The sequence below is a fragment of the Kogia breviceps genome, chromosome 5 (genome assembly GCF_026419965.1).
Source record: "Kogia breviceps isolate mKogBre1 chromosome 5, mKogBre1 haplotype 1, whole genome shotgun sequence".
Lineage (NCBI taxonomy): Eukaryota > Metazoa > Chordata > Mammalia > Artiodactyla > Physeteridae > Kogia > Kogia breviceps.
This window is the reverse complement of record NC_081314.1, coordinates 93,315,551-93,337,508: the sequence shown is the minus strand read 5'-3', so window position 1 is coordinate 93,337,508 and position 21,958 is coordinate 93,315,551.

Genomic DNA, 21,958 nt, shown 5'->3' with positions numbered 1-21,958 from the left:
AAAGGGAACCGTTTTGCAATGTTGGTGGGAATGTAAATTGATACAGCCACAGTAGAGAACAGTATGGAGGTTCCTTAAAATCTAAAAATAGAACTACCATATGTCCCAGCAATCCCACTACTGGGCATATGCCCTGAGAAAACCATAATTCAAAAAGAGACATGTACTGTAATGTTAATTGCAGCACTATTCACAATAGCCAGGTCATGGAAGCAACCTAAGTGTCCATCAACAGATGAATGGATAAAGAAGATGTGGCACATATATACAGTGGGATATTATTCAGCCATAAAAAGAAATGAAATTGAGTTATTTGTAGTGAGGTGGTTGGACCTAGAGGTTGTCATACAGAGTGAAGTAAGTCAGAAAGAGAAAAACAAATACCATATGCTAACACATATATATGGAATCTTAAAAATAAATGGTGCTGATGAACCTAATGATGGGACAGGAATAAGGGTGCAGACATAGAGAGTGAACTTGAGGACATGGGGAAGGGGAAGGGGAAGCTGGAATGAAGTAGGAGAGTAGCATTGACTTATATACACTCCCCAATGTAAAATAGGTAGCTAGTGGGAAGCAGCTGCATTAGCACAGAGAGAACAGCTCAGTGCTTTGTGACCACCTAGAGTGGTGGGATAGGGAGGATGGGAGGGATGTGCAAGAGGGAGGGCATATGGGGATATATGTGTACATGTAGTTGATTCACTTTGTTGTTCAGAAGAAACTAACACAACATTGTAAAGCAATTATACTCCAATAAAGATGTTAAAAAATGTTTTTTAAATCCTCTCTTCTCTATGAATTCATCCCTCTCTCCTGCATAATCACTGGATATTACTAACCTTTTGTCTCCATAACTTTGCCTTATCCAGAATGTTAAATAGTTGGAGTCATACAGTAACCTTTCAGTTTGGCATCTTTCACTCAGTAATATGCGTTTAAGATTCCTTCCATGTCTTTTCATGATTTGATAGCTCATTTCTTTTTAGTGCTGAATAATATCCTATTCCCTAAATGTATCACAGCTTATTTATCTGCTCATTCATTAAAGGACATCTTGCTTGCTTCTAAGTTTTGGCAATTATGAATAAAGCTGGTATAAATAGTCATATTAGGTTTTTTTCAATTTATATGGGTAAACACCAAAGAATATGATTTCTGAGTCATATGGTAAGTTTATGTTTAGTTTTGTAATAAACCTTCAAACTGCCTTCCAAAGTGATGGTAACATTTTGAATTCCTGCCAGCAGGGGATGAGAGTTCCTGTTGCTCTACACACTGACCAGCATTTAGTGTTGTCAGTGTTCTAAATTTGGCCATTTTAATAAATGCATAGTGGTATCTCATTATTTTAATTTTCAATTCCCTGATGATATCTTTTTTGCCATCTGTATATCTTCTTTGATGATGGGCCCTTTGCCCAATTTTTTTTTTCCTGTACGTGGGCCTCTCACTGCTGTGGCCTCTCCCATTGCGGAGCACAGGCTCCAGACGCGCAGGCTCAGCAGACATGGCTCACGGGCCCAGCCGCTCTGCAGCATGTGGGATCTTCCCAGACCAGGGCACAAACCCATGTCCTCTGCATCGGCAGGCAGACTCTCAACCACTGTGCCACCAGGGAAGCCCCCTTTGCCCGTTTTTTAATCAGGTTTTTAATTTTTTTGTTGTTGAGATTTAAGAGGTTTTTTTAATATATTGGATACATTCTTTTTTATGTGTTTCTTTTGCAAATATTTTCTCCCAGTTCTTGACTTGTCATTTAATTCTCGTGACACTGTCTTTCCTAGAGTAGAGATCTTTAATTTTAATGAAGTCTAGCTTATCAAATATTTCTTTCATGTATCATCCCTTTGGTATTTTATCTAAAAAGTCAAAGCCATACCCATAGTCATCTAGGTTTCCTAATATGTTACCTTGCAGAAATTTTATAGTTTTGTACTTTGCATTTAGGTTTATGAACAATTTTGAGTTACTTTTGTGAAAAGTGTCATACTATTGCTAGATTTTTTTTTCTTTCTTTTGCCTTCTGGATGTTCAGTTTTCCAGCACTGTTTATTGGAGAGGCTATCTTTGCTCCATTGTATTGTTTTTGCTCCTTCATTAAAAATCAGTTGACTTTAGTTATGTGGGTAAATGTTTGGGCTCTTTATTTTGTTTCATTGATCTATTTGTCTATTCTTTCTTTTATGGTTTCATGTCTTATATTCAAGTCTTTAATCCATTTTGAATTTATTTTTGTATATGGTGTAAGATAGACTGTATGTAGCAGTCCAGTTTCCCCAACACCATTTATTAAAGAGACTGCATTTTCTCCATTGCATATTCTTGCCTCCTTTGTTGTATATTAATTGATTGGTTTATTTCTGGGCTATTTTGTTCCATTGATCTATGTGTCTGTGTTTGTGCCAATACTACATTGTCTTGAATACTATAGCTTTGTAGTGTAGTTTGAAATCAGAGAGCATGATACCACTAGCTTTATTCTTCTTTCTCAACATTGTTTTGGCTATTCAGGGTCTTTTGTAGTTCCATTAAATTTTAGGATTCCTTTTCTAGTTCTGTGAAAAAATGCCATTGGTATTTGAATAGGGATTGCATTGAATCTGTAGATTGCTTTTTGTAGTATTTGGGAATATTTTAACAATATTAATTCTTCCAATCCATGAACATGGTGTATCTTACCATTTATTTGTGTCATATCAGTTTCTTTCATCAATGTTTTATAGATTTCAGGGTATAGATCTTTCATCTCCTTGATTAAATTTATTCCTAGGTATTGTATTCTTTTAGATGAAATTGTAAATGTGATTGTTTTCTTAATTTCTCTGATAGTTTATTAGTGTATAAAAAAGCAACAGATTTCTGTATATTAATTTTGTATCCTACAATTTTCCTGAATTCATTTATTAATTATAACTTTTTGGTGAATTCTTCAGGGTTTTCCATATATAGTATCATGTCATCAGCAAATAGTGATAGTTTTACTTCTTTCTTTCCAGTTTGAATGACTTTTATTTCTTTTTCTTCTCTGATTGCTGTGGCTAAGACTTCAGTACCATGTTGAATAAAAGTGATGAGTGGGCATTCTGTCTTGTTCTTGACCTTAGAAAATAGTTCAGCTTTTCACTGTTATGATGTTAGCTGTGGTTTTGTCATATATGGTCTTTATGATATTGAGGTATGTTTTCTCTATACCCACATTGTTGAGATTTTTATCATAAATGGATGTTGAATTCTGTGAAATGCTTTTTCTATATCTATTTAGATAATCTTATAAATGTATTCTTTATGATGTATCACTTTGACTGATTTATTGAATGTTTAATCATTCTTGCATCCCTGGAATAAACCCCACTTGAAAATGGTGCATGATTCTTTTTATGTCTTGTTGAATTCAGTTTGCTAATATTCTTTTGAGGGTTTTTGCACCTAAGTTCATTAGGGAGATTTCCTGTAACTTTGTTTTTTGTTATGTCTTTTTCTGGTTTTAGTGTCAGGGTAGTTCTGGACTCATAAATGATCATCTTTATGGGGGTTACCTTGTATGTAACTAGTTGTTTTCCTCTTGCTGCTTTTAAAATTCTCTCATTATATTTACATTTTGACATTTTAATTATAATATATATTGGTGTGGATCTTTTGAGGTTCATCTTGTTTGGGACTTTCTGTGCTTTCTGGACCTGGATGTCTGTTTTCTTCTCCAGGCTAGAAATGTTTTCAACCATTATGTCTTCAAAATGTTTTCTGTTCCTTTTCTCTTTCTTATCCTTCTGTGACCCTATAATGTGAATGTTAGTACACTTAATGTTGTCCCAAATGCCCCTTAAAACTCTTCTCATTTTAAAAAATTCTTCCTTTTTGCTGTTCTAATTGGGTGATTTCTACTACTCTGTCTTCCAGATTGCTGATCAATTATTCTCTACCTTCTAATCTGCTGTTTGTACCCTTTAGTGTATTCCTCATTTCAGTTATTGTATTCTTCAGCTCTGATTGATTCTTTCTTATATTTTCTAATTCTTTGTTGATGTTCTCACTGTGTTCTTCCATTCTTCTCCAAAATTTGGTGAGCATATTTATGACCATTACTTGGAATTCTTTATCAGGTAGATTATTTGTATCCATATCATTAAGTTCTTTTTCTGAGGTTTTGTCTTGTTCTTTCATTTGGAACATATTTCTCTTTTCCTAATTTTGCTTGTCTCTCTGTGTTTGTTTCTATCTACCAGGCAAAACTGCTACCTCTCTCAGTCTTAAATGAGTGGCTTTGTGTAGGTGATGGTTATTCTTGTCCAACCCCGTGTTCGTTTCAGCAATGCTTTGGGATAGCGCTGTGATTGGTCACCCCCTCATCCAGGCTCGCCCACCTCTGCTAGCAGGTTAGGTGGGGAGCACAGCAATGTCATCTGCCAGTGCCTCCATCTCCGGAGAGCAGTTCCACCATTTCCTCCCCTTTTCAGCTGATGCTTGTAGTTTCACAAATGGCTCTCTTTCACATATAATCTTGGCACTTTACAAACTGCTATTATTTTGCTGGGTCTTGGGGCAAATGAGACCATATGTGAGCACTTTAAGAGAGGAGTCTCAGTTTCCTACAGGCTTTGTGACACTTAGACATCAGCCTTGTTCATTTTCTAAGCCATATTTTTGAGAGCTCATCTCTCTGGTGTAGATCCCAGGGCAGGAGTGCCTGCTGTGGGAGGAAAACCTGGGAGAAAAACCTCTGGGAGGTTTCCTCTGGGAGGAAACCTGTCTGCTAAGACCCATCACAATTGTGTGCTGCCTCGCCAGGGGTAGGGTTTTGGTGAAACTATTTCTTTGCCTCTCTTACTTGTTTCACTGTTATCCTTTTTATCCTTTGTTGTGGAGCAGATGTTCACCTAGTTCTCAGATTCTTTTTTGAAGGAATAGATCCATATGTAGCTGTATCTTTGTTGTGTCTGTGGGAATAGATTAGTTCAGGCTCTTCCCAAGTTGCCATCTTGAACTGCTCCAATGACCCATGTGTTATTTAGAAATTGTTTGACTTTTATCCTTCTAAATTTGTTAAGATGTTTTTAATGCCCAGAATGTTATCATTTTCTGTCTTGGTAAATGTTCCCTGTGAGCTTGAGAAGAATGTGTATTCTGCTGTTGTTGGATAAATAGTTTATAGATGTCAATTATATCTAGTTGACTGATGGTACCACTGAGTTCAAATCTGTCCATACTGATTTTTGCCTGCAGGATCTGTCCATTTCTGATAGATTCAGTGGATATCTTGTAAATAGCATATAGTTAGTTAGATCTTGTTTTTTGATCCACTCTAAAAATCATTATTTTAATTGGTGTATTTAGACAATTGACATATAAGGTGTTCATTGATATATTTGGATGAATATCTACCATATTTGTTACTGTTTTATATTTGTTGCTCTTGTTCTGTATTCCTTTTTTGTCTTCCATACTTTTTCTTTCCTTTGTGGTTTTAATTGTTCTTTTTATATGATTTCATTTTCTCTCCTTTTTTAGCATATCAATTATACCTTTTTTAAACCTTTTTTATTGGTTGTCCTAGAGTTTGCAATATACATTTACAACTAATCCAAGTTCACTTTCAGATAACACTATACCGCTCATGGGTACTTATTCCTTACAACAATAAAATATTCCCAATTCCTCTACCATCCTTTGCATCATATGGTAATTCAACTTGCTTTTACATAAATAAATATATGTATATAACATAGTATAAAAGTATATACACACAGAAGGAAGAAGGGAATAGAATATATCATTGCTGCTATTATTTGAAGCAAATTGTTATAAATTAAAATGAGAAAAATAAAAGTTTTATTTTACCTTAATGTATTTATTCTCTAATGCTCTTACTTTATGTAGATTCAAGTTTCTAACCCAATGTTTCCTTCTCTCTGAAGAACATCTTTGAACATTTCTTGCAAGGCAGGTTTACTGGCAACAAATTCTTTCAATTTTTGTTCAAGAAAGTCTTTACTTCTCCATCACTTTGGAAGGATAATTTCACAGGGTACAGAATTCGAGGTTGGTGGGTTTTTTTCTCTTAACACTTTAAAGATTTTACTCCACTCTGCCCTTGCTTGCATGGTTATGAGGAGAAGTCAAATGTAATCCTTTGTTCCTCTATAGGTGTGGTGTTTTTTCCTTTTGCTTCTCTCAAAATTTTATCTTTATCTTTTATTTTTTGAGATTTCAATATGACATGTCTAGATATAGTTTTTATTGAAATTTATCCTGCTTCATATTCCCTCAACTTCCTGATCTGCAGTCTAGTGTCTGATGTTAATTTGGGGAAATTCTCAATCATTATTGCTTCAAATATTACTTCTGGTTTTTTTTCCCTCTCTTCTCCTCTAGTATTTTCTATATGCATATTTTATGCTTTGTAGTTGTTCCACAGTTCTTTTTTTTTTTTTAAACATCTTTATTTGAGTATAATAGCTTTACAATGGTGTGTTAGTTTCTGCTTTATAACAAAGTGAATCAGTTATACATATACATATAGCCCCATATCTCTTCCCTCTTGCGTCTCCCCCCGCCATCCCACCCCTCTAGGTGGTCACAAACCACGGAGCTGATCTCCCTGTGCTATGCGGCTGCTTCCCACTAGCTATCTATTTTACGTTTGGTAGTGTATATATGTCCACGCCATTCTCTCACTTTGTCACAGTTTACCCTTCCCCCTCCCCATATCCTCAAGTCCATTCTCTAGTAGGTCTGTGTCTTTATTCCCATCTTACCCCCAGGTTCCTCATGACCTTTTTTCTTTTCTTTCTTAGATTCCATATATATGTGTTAGCAAACAGTATTTGTTTTTCTCCTTCTGACTTACTTCACTCTGTATGACAGACTCTAGGTCCATCCACCTCACTACAAATAATTCAATTTCATTTCTTTTTATGGCTGAGTAATATTCCATTGTATGTATGTGCCATATCTTCTTTATCCATTCATCTGTTGATGGACACTTAGGTTGCTTCCATGTCCTGGCTATTGTAAATAGAGTGGCAATGAAGATTTTGGTACATGACTCTTTTTGAATTATGGCTTTCTCAGGGTATATGCCCAGTAGTGGGATTGCTGGGTCATATGGTAATTCTATTTTTAGTTTTTTAAGGAAACTCCATACTGTTCTCCATAGTGGCTGTATCAATTTACATTCCCACCAACAGTGCAAGAGGGTTCCCATTTCTCCACACCCTCTCCAGCATTTATTGTTTCTAGATTTTTTGATGATGGCCATTCTGACTGGTGTGAGATGATATCTCATTGTAGTTTTGCAATCTTGAGAATGAAAAATGGAGCTGGAGGAATCATGCTCCCTGACTTCAGACTATACTACAAGCTACAGTAATCAAGACAGTATGGTATTGGCACAAAAACAGAAATATAGATCAATGGAACAGGATAGAAAGCCCAGAGATAAACCCACACACATATAGTCACCTTATCTTTGATCAAGGAGACAAGGATATACAGTGGAGAAAAGACAGCCTCTTCAATAAGTGCTGCTGGGAAAACTGGACAGGTACATGTAAAAGTATGAAATTAGAACACTCCCTAACACTATACACAAAAATAAACTCAAAGTGGATTAAACACCTAAATATAAGACCAGACACTATCAAACTCTTAGAGGAAAACATAGGCAGAACACTCTATGACATAAATCACAGCAAGATCCTTTTTGACCTACCTCCTGGAGAAATGGAAATAAAAACAAAAATAAACAAATGGGACCTAATGAAACTTAAAAGCTTTTGCACAGCAAGGGAACCATAAACAAGACCAAAAGACAACCCTCAGAAGGGGAGAAAATATTTGCAAATGAAGCAACTGACAAAGGATTAATCTCCAAAATATTTAAGCAGCTCATGCAGCTCAATAACAAAAAACAGACAACCCAATCCAAAAATGGGCAGAAGACCTAAATAGACATTTCTTCAAAGAAGATATACAGATTGCCAACAAACACATGAAAGAATGCTCAACATCACTAATCATTAGAGAAATGCAAATCAAAACTACAATGTTCCACAGTTCTTGTATATTCTTTTTTTCTGTCTCTTTTTCTCTTTGCTTTTCAATTTTGGAAGTTTCTATTGTCATCTTCAAACTCAGAGATTCCTTCCTCAGCTGTTTCCAGTCTACTAATGAGCACATCAAAGGCATTCTTTATTTCCATTAGCGTTTTGAACTCTAGCATTTCTTTTTTAATCTTTCTTAGTATTTCTATCTTTCTGCTTACATTATCCATCTAATTCTTTCATGTTTTCTGCTTTATACATTAAAGTCCTTGGCACATTAATAATACAGTAGTTTTAAAAATCCCTGTTCTGATAATTCCAGTATTCCTTCCTTATATGACTCTGGTTACAGTGCTTATTTATCTCTTCAGATTGTATTTTTTGCCTTTTAGTATGCCTTGCAATTTTTTGTTAAAATGCAGACATGATATACTATATAAAAGAAATTGTGGTAAATGGACCGTTAGTAATGTAGTGGTAAGCTGTGGGGGAAGAGAAAGTGTTCTATGGTCCTATTCGATCTTAGTCTTTTGGTAAACATGTGCTCCTGGATTGTGAACTTTAATGGTGCTTCTCAGTTCCCTCTCCCCTTAGGTTGACATGAGGACTAGAGGGAGTTAAGAGTTGTATATTTCCCTTCCCCCAGTTAGAAGCCAGCTGGAGCTAGGTATTTCCCTTCCCCCAGGTAGGTTAGGATCTAATAAAACCCCTACTGGTTAGCCTCTGAGAAAACAGTTTCTCCTGAGGCCAGGTCTTTTAAGACAAACAGAATGCTCTGGCATATGTCAAAATGGTTTACTTTTTTCTCCCCAATAGAAGCACCAAATACTTTACTTGGTTGTTCACTGTGAGGACTTAGTAGAACTCCTGGAAGTAAAATTCGCAAAAGTACTCTCCCCTCATACCTGGTCTTCTTAGAGTTTTTAATTCTCAGAGTTGTCCATACTGAGCCTCTAGTAATTCAGTATTTACAGTTCAAGTTTTCCTATCCTAGTACTGGTTCCTGTGGGTGTTTCTGCTCTGGTAAGCTGCAATTCTCTGTCTGTCCCTCCAATATGGGAGGCAGCAGTTTGCCCTGTGGCCTCATTTCTCTGATAAATCTAAGGATAGTTGTTGATTTTTCAGTTTATTCAGATTTTTCTTGTTGTTAGGATGGAGTAGCGCCTTCCAATCTCTGTCACGCTGGACTGGAAAGCAGAAGTCCTCCTGGTTAGTTTTAATAGAACAAATTATCAGTTTCTAAATGTTCTATTCTGTATTTACTTCACATCCGTAGACAATGAAGGATTTCCTTTTCTAGCCCATGTTCCCCTTCATACTCACTCTCTTTCCACTGTATAGAAGAAAAGTATGCTTCTCCATCATTCTATATTTTACTATGACTACTTGAAGGTATAGAAGTCTCTGCATACCATATTAATAAATAGTTCGAATTATTAGTGGCAGTCCAATATCTTTTGATTAAAGCACCATAGTGCTTCATGTCTTTTGCAATCTTATACATAGTTATGTTTGGATGGTAATGAGATATTAGAAACTGTATTATGGTTCATGTTGGGGTCTTATAAATTAAGACATAGTGTAGAGTGGGCAGCATGACTAATTTTTATTTCACAACCTTGGATTATTGGTAAAGAATTAAGGGAGCAAGAATATGCAAAGCAAAGAGAATATACATAGAAAATATCAGATGTGGTGCAATAGCAATTTGCTCCCCACTTTGCATTTGCACACTCTGGGAAATGAGGAAAAGCTTGGTGAATACTCCCGTACATGCTTGTCTCAGCAGTGTCTGCAGCTCCAAAGTATACTTAAAGTGCCTGTTAAGATAGAACCATGATATTAAAAAAATTACTGTCAAAGATATATTTAAATTTACTATTGTAATTTTTCACAACTTTTGTGTATATGATATTAAATAACATATATCCAAGTGAAAAACTGTAATGTACCTAAATAGTCATTTAACAACTTTTGATAACGTTTTTAGTTTACTTTCCAGAAATCTAATGACTATGTAATAAATTATTTTGTAAAACTAGATTATATATAATTCTTTGCTGCCTAAAAATGTGCAGGAAGACTTAATGTATAGTTCTTGATGTTAATAAATCACTAAAAATTATTTTGATGCTAGATCATAATGTGAATTTTAAAATATAAAGGAGTTTTAAGAATTAAGGGACACTGTTTTTGTAAAACCACCTTCAAATTCCCATTTACTTTTTTATATGAATAAGTTTTCATATATGTATATAGAAAAATTAGAATAAATTTGACATTGCCTCAATATAGCAATAATTAGTCATTAATTCATATATAAGTGAACTAATTATTAAGAAATATATTCTAATAATATTTTACTGTATATGTTTGTTACTAATAAAAACCTGGCTTATATTATGCTATTTTGAATAATTCTGCACTAACAAATAATAATTGTAACATAGCTCAATCAAAAAGAAAAAAATAACAGAAATTTATAATTACCAGAACTTTTAAAAATTAGGATTAATTAATATACAAATTTTCCTGCAGAGTAATATTGTTAGGTGATCAAAAACAGTACTTAGAGATAATGTTCTATTTGTACATGGAATAGAAATATAAGGTCAAGAAGAGAAAGAACATTTCTGTCTGATTAAGGAAAAACAGTTTGTGTATTTTTAAACAAATCAAGGGCAATGTGAACTTGCTAAGTGTTTAGAGGACTGAAATAATTTAGAAAAGCAATATAACTGTTTTACTTTAAAAACTTTAATAAGTACAATGTGTGGAATAATACAGTATTTGGAATTATATAAATTTAAGATGAAAGTCTTTAGAAGTCAATTTATAAATATAAAAGAAGTTTCATGATTTAAAAAAGTCCTTTGACAGTACAGAAGCAAAGTTTTTGGAAGTCATCAGCATAAATTGCAAAGGATTATTCTCTAAGAATTCTTTATCTAATTTAAATATAATGAAGCCATACTAAACTTTTTCTTACCCCTATTATTTGTCAATTTTTCCCAATTTCATTCAGAGTCAGTAGTGGTTACTTAGTAATAATCATCAGCTTTCTTCATTCTTGTCATTGGCTCATTGACTATGCAAGAATATCTGATTAGCATAATTTGTAACTTAGACTGACCTCTAGAGAATTTTGAATAGCCAGGTGCCAGATGTCATGGTCTTGCCTAAGGAAAGTTGAGGCAGCTTCATCTCATTAGTTAGCCCCCCTAGGGGGCTAAAAATACTAAAGAATACTTTTTGGTTGTTTTATATATTGGGCACATGACAATTTTCAGAAGCAAAATACATTTTTATTGATAAATTTCCATAATTTTGTATTAATAATAGTACTGTTTTTATTAACAACCAGTATTAATTCTGAGCTAAATAATATATTATCTCATTTAACAATCTAGAAACTTATAAATTAGCTAATATATTTTAATATCAGTCCAATTTATAACAGGGGAAAAGTCTCAGAGATATTGAGTAATGTGTGCAATCTTATACCTCTAGGAAATGGTAGAGCTGGGATTTGAATGCTGGAATTTGCCTGATGGCTGTCCTATATTGTCTACTGGTGAAGTCATACATATTGTTAGACCTTGGACAACACATCCTAGGTCATTTCCGGTGTTGACTTGGAGCAAAATTTCTGTCTAGACAGAATTAAAATGTATATTTTCCTGCTGTACTAAAATAGTACCTTGGAAATGGCTAAACAGAAATTACATCTATCAGCACATTTATGATAGAAAATAAAAGCTAAGCAACGTTTTCTAACCCTTGCCATGATAAAAGAAAATTCTGAGTACCATGCAAAGAAATAATGCTAACAAGACATGCTCTGGATGGAAACTATCTGGTTAGAAAACTTGATTTACGGCACTTATAAAATAAGTGCTGAAGCAGACCTTGCTATCTGGCATTGGAAACTAATGCTGAAAATACCTACCTAATTTCATGGATTTCTGTATTGAAAGCTAAAGGTTCAGATTCCTAGATAAAGAACTCGCTTTGGTAATGTTATTAGTCTTTTAACAGAAAAACACATCAGGAAGCCACTGTATTGGTTTGATGTAGCATCATCTCCATATATCCTCCTTTAAGAGCTAGGAAGCTAGACCCTGTTGAGAATATGATAGCTCCTAATTAAGGATAGCAAGATTTTGCATGGAACAATAGAATGGGAGCGTTTAAAAGGACTGGAGAGTCTCATTTTCAAATTCCTTTATTTACATATTGAAAACTAAGGCCTAGAGAATTCAAATGTTTTATATATATTCATACATGTCATATAAAAGTCACTCTCACACGTATATCTAAGTTACTTTCTCTGTTAAATATTGTTTCCATTAAACTATACCTGATTGAGGGGCAACAGAGTGCTTTTATTTTTTCTGGAAATTGTAACTTTCAGTGAGTTCCTAGTTTCAAGTTGACTGCTTGTCCAACACTTCTTGGTTCCTTTTATGTACATGGGAGAGCAGTACGCCAGTACACATCTCTACTTAACCCTCTGGTTTTGAAATTTTGTGATTAGACCAATGGGTACCCTGTTATCAGCTTGACATACACATCAGTCTTAACAGCCTTTGATTTCCCCTCAGAAGCAGACAGCACTGCAAAGCAGGAGAAACTGTAAACAAATCACTATAGGGGCCTAGCAGGTAATGACTATGAGTGAAGCGGGCTGGGTAGGGAAAGTGAGGAATATGGACAATTAGAGACCACATGCCTTATCTGACGGGTAACATCTACTTGGCTCTAGCCAGTTTTTGCAAGATAGAAATAGAGCCCCGGTGTTGCCAGTTATTCCCATGTCTCATAAAAAATCCAAAATCCAAATTTTGCCATGAAGTCTCCCAATATTTAAATACTGGAAACTTAGTTTTAATTTTGCTTAAACTCTGTAGTGTTAGATGGAATGTAGACCCCAGGCCACCAATATATGAGTTGAGAGTTTTAGCCATGCTAGAATCCCAAGCCAAGAATCCTTTTTCCATCAGTGAAATCTATGGCTGGTACCCAATGTACATGGCCAACTGGAAACTTGGAACCCTGCTATGTTTGGTCAGCTTAAAACTGCCTTTGATTTCTGATAAGTTCTCTACTATACTCTCTAGGGGCTGGGTCAATGTCTTGAACTGCAGATGTTCACCTTTTGCAAGAATCTTCTACTGAGAAGAATGATCATATTTACAGGTAACCTATGGCACTCATTGAAAACATGCTCCAGATTAAACCCATCACCTAGATCAAAGGCAGTCACCTATTTTTCTCCAAATACTCCTGCTCACTGAAGATTCATGCTGCCTTTCAGCACCAGCCAGATTAGACTCCTTTGAAATTGGCATTCACTTGAATCAAGCCCCCATGTGTATAACGTATGTTAGGCAGCATACTTGGAATTACTGATTGCCTGTATTGGGAACAAATTGCCTGTATTGGCCCAAATCTCCAGCAGCCATGGTATTTTGTACCCTCAACATCACGACAGTCCCTGGCTTATAATCTAATTCATCTGACTCTGGAAATTTTAGAAATTGCTTGAACAAATTTAAGTACTGTGCCAAGACCTCTCAAGCACCAAGAAAGTGGGAGTTTTCATGTTTTGATCATATTTTATACACTTGGCACTTTATTCATATTTCACTTAATCCTTACAGTAGTCCTGTGAGGTATACTTACTTGCCCAGTTATACAGAAGAGTGAGAATACATAAAAGCTATCAAACTTCAAAACCAGGAGTCAAATCCTAAAGTCCAGGGTTTTATCATACTAATTTTCGTGATTAAGGAAAATATTTTCAACATAGAACTCTTAGAAAATTCAGAAGCAAACAAAATAAGAAAAAGATATCTACAAGTTTACTAGCCAAACATGATCATTTAATTTAATTATTGCATAGCTCAATTTTTAAATAGTTTTCATTTTATAATATTGGAATATTACTGTGTGATTTTTTTATTTAACAATTTCTTGGGAACATTTTCTTCTTATTAAAGTCTTCTAAGTGTAATTTTTAATGTCTGCATAGAAACACGTTTTACACATTTAGCATAATTTATTTACTCCCCTATTGTTAGTCATTTAAGTAACTAAGGTTTTATTCTCTCTTTTATTCATTACAATGCTGTAATGAATATAATTGATGTTAAAACTTTGAACCAGTCAACCACAATGCAGTGAGTGGGTTGAAGCAAAGGCAGTATTTTAAGATTTGTTTTCCAGAAAGTTTGGACCTATTTCTTACCAGCAATTTATGAAAGTCCCTTTTACTCAATTCTTCATATTTTAAATGGTATAAAAAGCTCCCAATTTAATCAACCAAGTCTTGCACCTTATTATGTTGATTTGTTATTAACAAGGTGAAGTATTTTCCCCAACATCCTTACAGCATCAAGGGATTGCCGAGCTTTTAAGTGTGTGAGCTGTTAGATTTGATTGTCTGGGTTTAAATCCAGGCTCCACTACTACTGTGAGATTTGGGGAAAGTTACTTAGCTTCTCTGTGACACAGTTTCCTCTTCTGTAAGATAAATAAGAGGATAATAACAGCATCTAACTCATTAGTTGATTTTGAGAATTAATGGGTTAACACTAAATTGCTTAGCACATGCTGGACACAATTGTAAACAAAATAAACATTCACTGGTTGGTATTCACTACATATATTTATCTGTCATTTGTGTTTCTTCCTCTGCAATATACACTTCATATTGTGGTGTACTTTTCTAGTGAAGGATTTGTTTCTCTCATATCGATATTAAAGAGTTTTTAAAAATTTTATGGATATTTACCACTTATTTGATATAGCTTGCAAATATTTTCCCCAAACTTGTCATTTGGCTTCCAATATAGTTGACGGTGTTTTTTGTTACTGCCATATATTTCTTCCTTTTATGCTAACTGACCTATAATCAATTGCTTTATTGATAATGTATACATCTGCTTGTAGGCTTTGATAGGTTTTCCCACTCCAAAAACAGATGGATATTTATCCTTTGTTAGTTGTTTAGCAAATTTGTTCTGTATATTTAAATATTCAGTCCATTTGGAAGTTGTTATTTGTGTATTGAATGATTATTTTTCATTCACTTATTCAGGCATAAGTCCTGGATTCTTGAGCAGTAAACCTGATGGGGCTTACAGTCTAATGGGGAACACAAACAAATGAACAAGTAATTAAATAGAGTGTGATAAGTGCTAAAACAAAGAAACTCATGGTGACATGGAAAGCCACTGGAAGGACATTGAAAACTAAAGAGTCTTTCCATAGGAATTAATGTCTAAGGTGAAAGCTAAAGGGTAAAGAGAAGACCCTTAGGAGGAAAAAGAGTACATAGAAAGGCTCATAGTAAAGAAGAACATGTTGCATTAAAGGAAGTTCAATATGACCAGAGCTTAGAGGAACGGGGATGGGGGTGAGGAATAGAGAGAAGTGAAGTTGGCAATTTTGGCAGGCACCAGCTAGTAAAGGACCTCATAAACCGAAGGATTTTGAGCCCTATTCTGAAAGAAGAAGGATTGACTCTGATGTTTTAAGCAGCATTAACATTATGTGATTTATAGTTTTAAAAATCTCATTTCAGCTTCAGTGTGGAGAAAGGTTTGTAAAAGGGAAAGTGGAGGTGCGAGAATCAATTGGGCACGATTGCTATTATCTGGGCAAAATGGAGGTCAGTGGTAACTTTACCAAGGGGATAAATTTCACAGCATGTTACCAGGCTAGCGCAAGTTTATAGGAGGTCGAGGAAATGGAGATAATGAGTATGGAAATAACAAATTCAGTGTGTGTGTGTGTGAGAGAGAGAGACAGAGACAGAGAGAGACGGAGACAAAGACAGAGAGACAGAGACAGAAAGAGACAGAGACAGGGACAGGCAAAAAGAGAGAGATGCAATATGGTAGAAGATGAGGTAACTACGGTTTAAATTTTGTTAGTATTTTACCAAGAAGCCAATATGACAGAGCTTAAATACTAATAGGACAGAGCCAATGAGTAAGACATTGGACATACAAGACAGATAGCGCATGGTTAAGAGTGCAAGGATCACGATGAAGTAAAAAAATGATGAGACCAGAGCACCAGTGGAGGGATTGGACTCAGAATGGGGAGGACATGTTGTCTATTGTAACAAAGAGGAGGGCGGTAGGATGGATTGATGTAAATGAATATATATTTATAAATTTGAAGGCAGGAAATTTACACTTGATGGTATCTAATTCCTCTGTGAAGTAAAACTTGAAATTATCTCAGTTTATTTGGGTTACTAGCTGCTTAGGAGGATGGAAAGAGAAAGAAAGCTAAATGTCAAAAGAGAAAAGCGTTGTGAAAAAAAGAGTTAAGGGTTTGTTTCATTTTGAAGACAATAAATTTATAGTGTAATATAGGAATTATGTTTGCTTTTCCCCAAAACAACCAATTGCCTACTACTCTTTAATTGCATAATTCATCCTTCATTCTAATTTGAAATGCATGCTTTAGAGCATCCAAAAGTGTTTAAGCCATTCTTCTTACTACACAGCATGGGGAGTGTTAAGAAGCAGGCATTTTGGTCTGATACAGGTGCTCAGTCAGCATTTGTTGAATAATTGAATAAATAAAAACATAAGTGAATGAGTGATGGATCAATTTGCAAACCAGGAAGAAGTATCATGTCATATATTTTCAGATATGTGTCAAAGTATTATAAGAAAATATGGGATACATGTGAAATTATATTTTCCTAAGCTATCAGTCATACTTGACTACTGTTGTAGACCAGCTGCCCACAGACCTTCCCTGGGTCTGGGCTTGGTGTATACCTACCTGTCATTCACCTAAGTGGTAATGTGTAATGCACATGTGTGATGTTTCCTCATTTTTATATAACCTGTGGATTATATAGCAAGGTGACTCTGGTGGCACAGTGAAATATTGTGCCTGAAACCTCAGTGTTGGATTCAAATGACATAGCTTGGTAAACGTGGTTTCTGCAACTGTACAAATATTATATGATTTTAGGGAATATGGTGAGGTATGTAATGTCTTAGGAAGTTCTCTATTGGGCTGGTCCAAGGATCAGCAGGACCTTACCTTGGACACATAGAAAACCACTGCCTCCAACCCAAGCTCTTCTCCTTGCAACACTGGGGTTTTTCAACGAGCCAAGCTCATCAATCATCCCCAGCCCAATATCTATTAGGCTCTATATCTCCATGGAGGGACTGTGACATGTTTTAAAGTCACTGTTGTAGTGCCATATTAAAATACCACAAACAAAAATTTATTTCTCACAGATATGGAGGCTGGAAGTCCAAGATTAGGGTGCCAGCATGGCCTAGTGAGGGCATTTTGGGGGGTTGCAGACTTCGAACTTCTTGCTGTGGCCTCACATGGTAGAAGGGGTAGGCGAGCTGTCAGAGGCCCCTTTTGCAGAGCAATAATCTTATATCACCTACAAAGGCTCCATCTCCTAATACCATCACATTGGGCATTAGGACTTCAACATGAGAATTTGGGGGGGGACACAAACATTCAGACCATTAGCAGTCACCACAGCAATAAACTGTAATAACTATCAATTTGAAAATCATTCTTAATAGGATAGAGCAGAATTACAGAATCATGTTTAATAAATAACTTTGGAATTTTTAGTGATGTGAAGCCACTTTTGAAGAAAATTAACTAGAAATATAGAATACAGGATAGTTGCAGATACTTTGGCCATGCAGAGAAATTGAGATTTCTTTATAGGATTCTACACTATCCTTCGTGTCACTGTAAAATGATGTGTAACTTTCTTAGACATTTTGCCAAATCAATCCCTAATATTGAAAAGATTTGTCTGAGTTCTATTAATGAGATCATTCCTACTTCCGCAGTCTCACTAGTTCAATATTCCAACTAGGAGTAATAGTAATTACCAACCCTATAGCATTTATAAAAATTATATTTGACAAATATCTGACTACCAAGCTTAAAATTCCAAATTAAAGATGTGATAAAACATTGAAAGGGAATGTAATTTTGTGATTATATACGTGAACTCTGAAGGCATGCGTTTGGGGGTTCAAATCTTAACTCCTTTAATGTACGAGCTGTTTGACTTTAGTTACTTACCTTGTGTAAGGCTTCAGGTTCATCACTGGAAAAGGAGAATGATAATAAGTCCTCATAGCTCTGTTGTAAAAATCAAATAAGATAATACATGTAAAACAACTAGCATTTTATATAAATATTAGCTAAAACTATCTTTAGGAATTACATCTATATCATTAGAATTGCTAGGTTTACTCTTAGAGTGTATTATTTACCTTGTCAAAAAATTGATAAAAAGCAGTTGAGTTGTTTAATTGATTAACTGATCTAAGACCCAATTCACTAAAAGATTTCTTATGTCTAAATAAGGATAGATTTTTTAAAATTGTATTTTATTTATTTATTTTTGGCTGTGTTGGGTCTTCGTTTCTATGCGAGGGCTTTCTCTAGTTGCGGTGAGCGGGGTCCACTCTTCATCGCGGTGCGCGGGCCTCTCTTATTGCGGAGCACAAGTTCCAGACGCGCAGGCTCAGTAACTGTGGTTCATGGGCCTAGTTGCTCCGCGGCACGTGGGATCCTCCCAGAGCAGGGCTTGAACCCGTGTCCCCTGCATTGGCAGGCAGATTCTCAACCACTGTGCCACCAGGGAAGGGAAGGGAAGCCCCTAAGTGTAGATTCTAACTATGCATATCTGTTTTTAAAATTCTCCATTAGCCTAACAACTAAACGTACCGTATAAGTACCAAATCTCTTCATATTAATTCCTTAAATTATAATAGACTGTAGGTGGGGAGAAAGAAAGGGCCCTTGGGTGAAAAGCAGAAGGAAGACTACTTATTTGGACAATGTCTGTTTTATAAACTAACTGCAAAAATTATACTTGATGCTACTGACTCAAATTCATAGCTAAGAGAATTCATTATATTGCATGTAGAAACACAGGGATATTTAATGGAAATATTTTTCATGACAAATCAAAGAGAAATGTGTTTATTATAGCACTGAAGGTATTTCTCTGTAAACACAGATTTAAATACGTAACATATAAAACATTTGTACAATATCAAAGTTTAATTGGCAAAAGTTTTTTTTTTTTTTTTTTGGTCTGAATTGCTCACAAATGACAAAGCTTTGGCAAAGATAGCAGATCATGGTAAGAAAATGCCAATTGGATATTTGCATTTCTCTCTCATAATCTTAAAGTTTAGAGAAATGACCTCTAACATCTTTTTGCTTCAAAATGCAAATGATAAATTTGCACTTACTTATACATTTTACTGAGAAAGTGCATTTTTTCCTAATCTCTTTTCATTTATCCATCATGTATTTTTATAAGTCAAGAGAATAGGAAAAAAGTGAATGTAGATTCATATAAGTGCTTATCCCCAAGAATCGTAATAAATTATCCAAGGAGTAAAATAAAACACATTTAAAGGAGTAAGAAAATATAAACAGAAATTATGACCAGTGGCATTAATACAGTTGAGCCATGAGACCTCAGGGGAGTAGCTTAAACCAGACTTAATTTTGTCAGTTAAAAATTGAAGGCCTTGGGGCTTCCCTGGTGGCGCAGTGGTTGAGAGTCCGCCTGCCGATGCAGGGGACACGGGTTCGTGCCCCAGTCCGGGAAGATCCCACATGCCGCGGAGCGGCTGGGCCCGTGAGCCACGGCCGCTGAGCCTGCGTGTCCGGAGCCTGTGCTCTGCCACAGGAGAGGCCACAACAGTGAGAGGCCTGCGTATGGCAAAAAGGAAAAAAAAAAAAATGAGAGGATTGGACCACATAATAGCAGTTCCTTTGAGCTCATTTCTGCTTAAATTAGTTCGAGTCTATTTCTCTTGGTTGCAACCAAGAATTCTGAGTGATTCAACCTCCCATCTACTTGCTTCCTCCTTCTGTTCAGGACTCTGATTTTATTAACTTTCTTGTATATATGTCCTTTGTTACAGGCTGTTTCAAAATCATTGAGTAAGAGGTGGGATGTGACTAAAATACAGTATACCACAATGGCTCTACCAAACCTTCCTTATTTTGCTGAAGACATTTTGTCTCCTAGAAACTTCTCTTGCTTCAAATACTTATATATGTTCAATTCAGTTTCCACAAGGCATTATGTTTTCTGTTCCATAGTCATCATAATCTGAAGTACTCCCCCCACACGATCACTGCACATCATTACTCCTCACAGTTATTTGTTTCAGACTTATGAAGAATAAGATACATTTTCACTTACAGAGCTCATACCCACATGGCACTAAAGTGCCTAAGTGCATTCTGCTCTGTCTCATTTCATTTAGTTCCACAATTCTGAATTACATTCCCTTATTGAACTTGGATTAATACATCTTTGGAACCAATCATGCATATGCAACTTATTTCACACCATCTCCCAGATTCTGCTTTAGGAACACATTCATACACACAATACTGATGGGGGCCAGGTCTTGTTAAACATAAAGTATGCAGGCTTATACAGTCCTGAAAGCCACGTAGTAAAGTTTAAAGCATTTCAGTTTAGCTTTTTTTTTTTTTTAAACTACAAAAGGACATGATGAAGATTCAATTTTAAGTGAATTTATCTGGGCTTCATTTATTCAACAAATTTATTGAGAGACTTCTATGTACTATACATGCTTATAGCCACTACTAATATGTCATTGAATAAGATAAATTATATTTCTGCCTCATGGAGATAATTTACATATATATCTTTAGATATTTATAGATAGATAGATAGATAGATAGATGTCATAAATACAAATGAATATGTATTTGTTGATTGGAAAAGTGCTAAAGAGAGTTACAGAATAGTAGTAGAGCGAGAGTGTATGTGGTGCGGGGAAGGTGGATGTGATGTGGGGAAGTCTCTCTTGATGAAATGACATTTAAGCTAAGAATTCAGGGATGAAGGGAAGTACATACAACAAGGAGGGTGTAGAAGCGTTTCCCAGGAAAATGAGGTGTATAGGCAAGAGTTCTGACATAGGAAGATCATGGAACTTTTGAGAGCTAAATGAAATCCAAAGTCAATGAAGTGCAGAGAAAGAGTAGGGGTGTGGTATGAGCAGAAAATAGTCAAGGGCTATAGTATGTGATGCAAAGCCTTGTAAAGCCATGTTAAGAATATTGCTCATTATTGCAGAACAATGAAGAGCTAGAATTCATGTAAGAAACGACCTGAAACACTTGTTTTTAAAAATGCTCTGTGGGGGCTTCCCTGGTGGCGCAGTGGTTGAGAGTCCGCCTGCTGATGCAGGGGACACGGGTTCGTGCGCCATTCCGGGAAGACCCCACATGCGGCGGAGCAGCTGGGCCCATGAGCCATAGCTGCTGAGACTGCGCGTCCGGAGCCTGTGCTCCGCAACGGGAGAGGCCACAACAGTGAGAGTCCCGCCTAACACCAAAAAAAAAAAAAAAAAAAATGCTCTGTGGAAAGAGGTAAGAAGAGTGGACATGAGGAAACCAGTTTGGAGGCCATTTCAGTAATCCCAGCAAGAGACGATGTTGACTTAGACTACAGTGGTTGTGGAATTCTTAGAGATATTTAAGAGATAAAGAAGACTGGGTATAGAAGGAAAGTGAGTGCCTGAAAGCAAGTGTAAGATTCAGGATTTCAACTTGAGCAATTGGATGGTGGTGATATTGCTTACTATAAGAAACTCTAGAGGAGGCATAAGTGAGGGGTGGGAGATAATTCACATTAAGACATGCTAATTTTGAGGTATATTTGAATTAAATAGCAGTGTTGAGTAGCAACTGTATGCATGGTTATGGGATAAGAGGAGAGAACTGAACTAGAGAAATAAATTTGAGAAAGTCAATGTAGCAATCCTAATTAGAGTCAGGGGCATGGACTTTAGTAGGTAGTATGCATGGGGTCTGAAGAGAGGAAT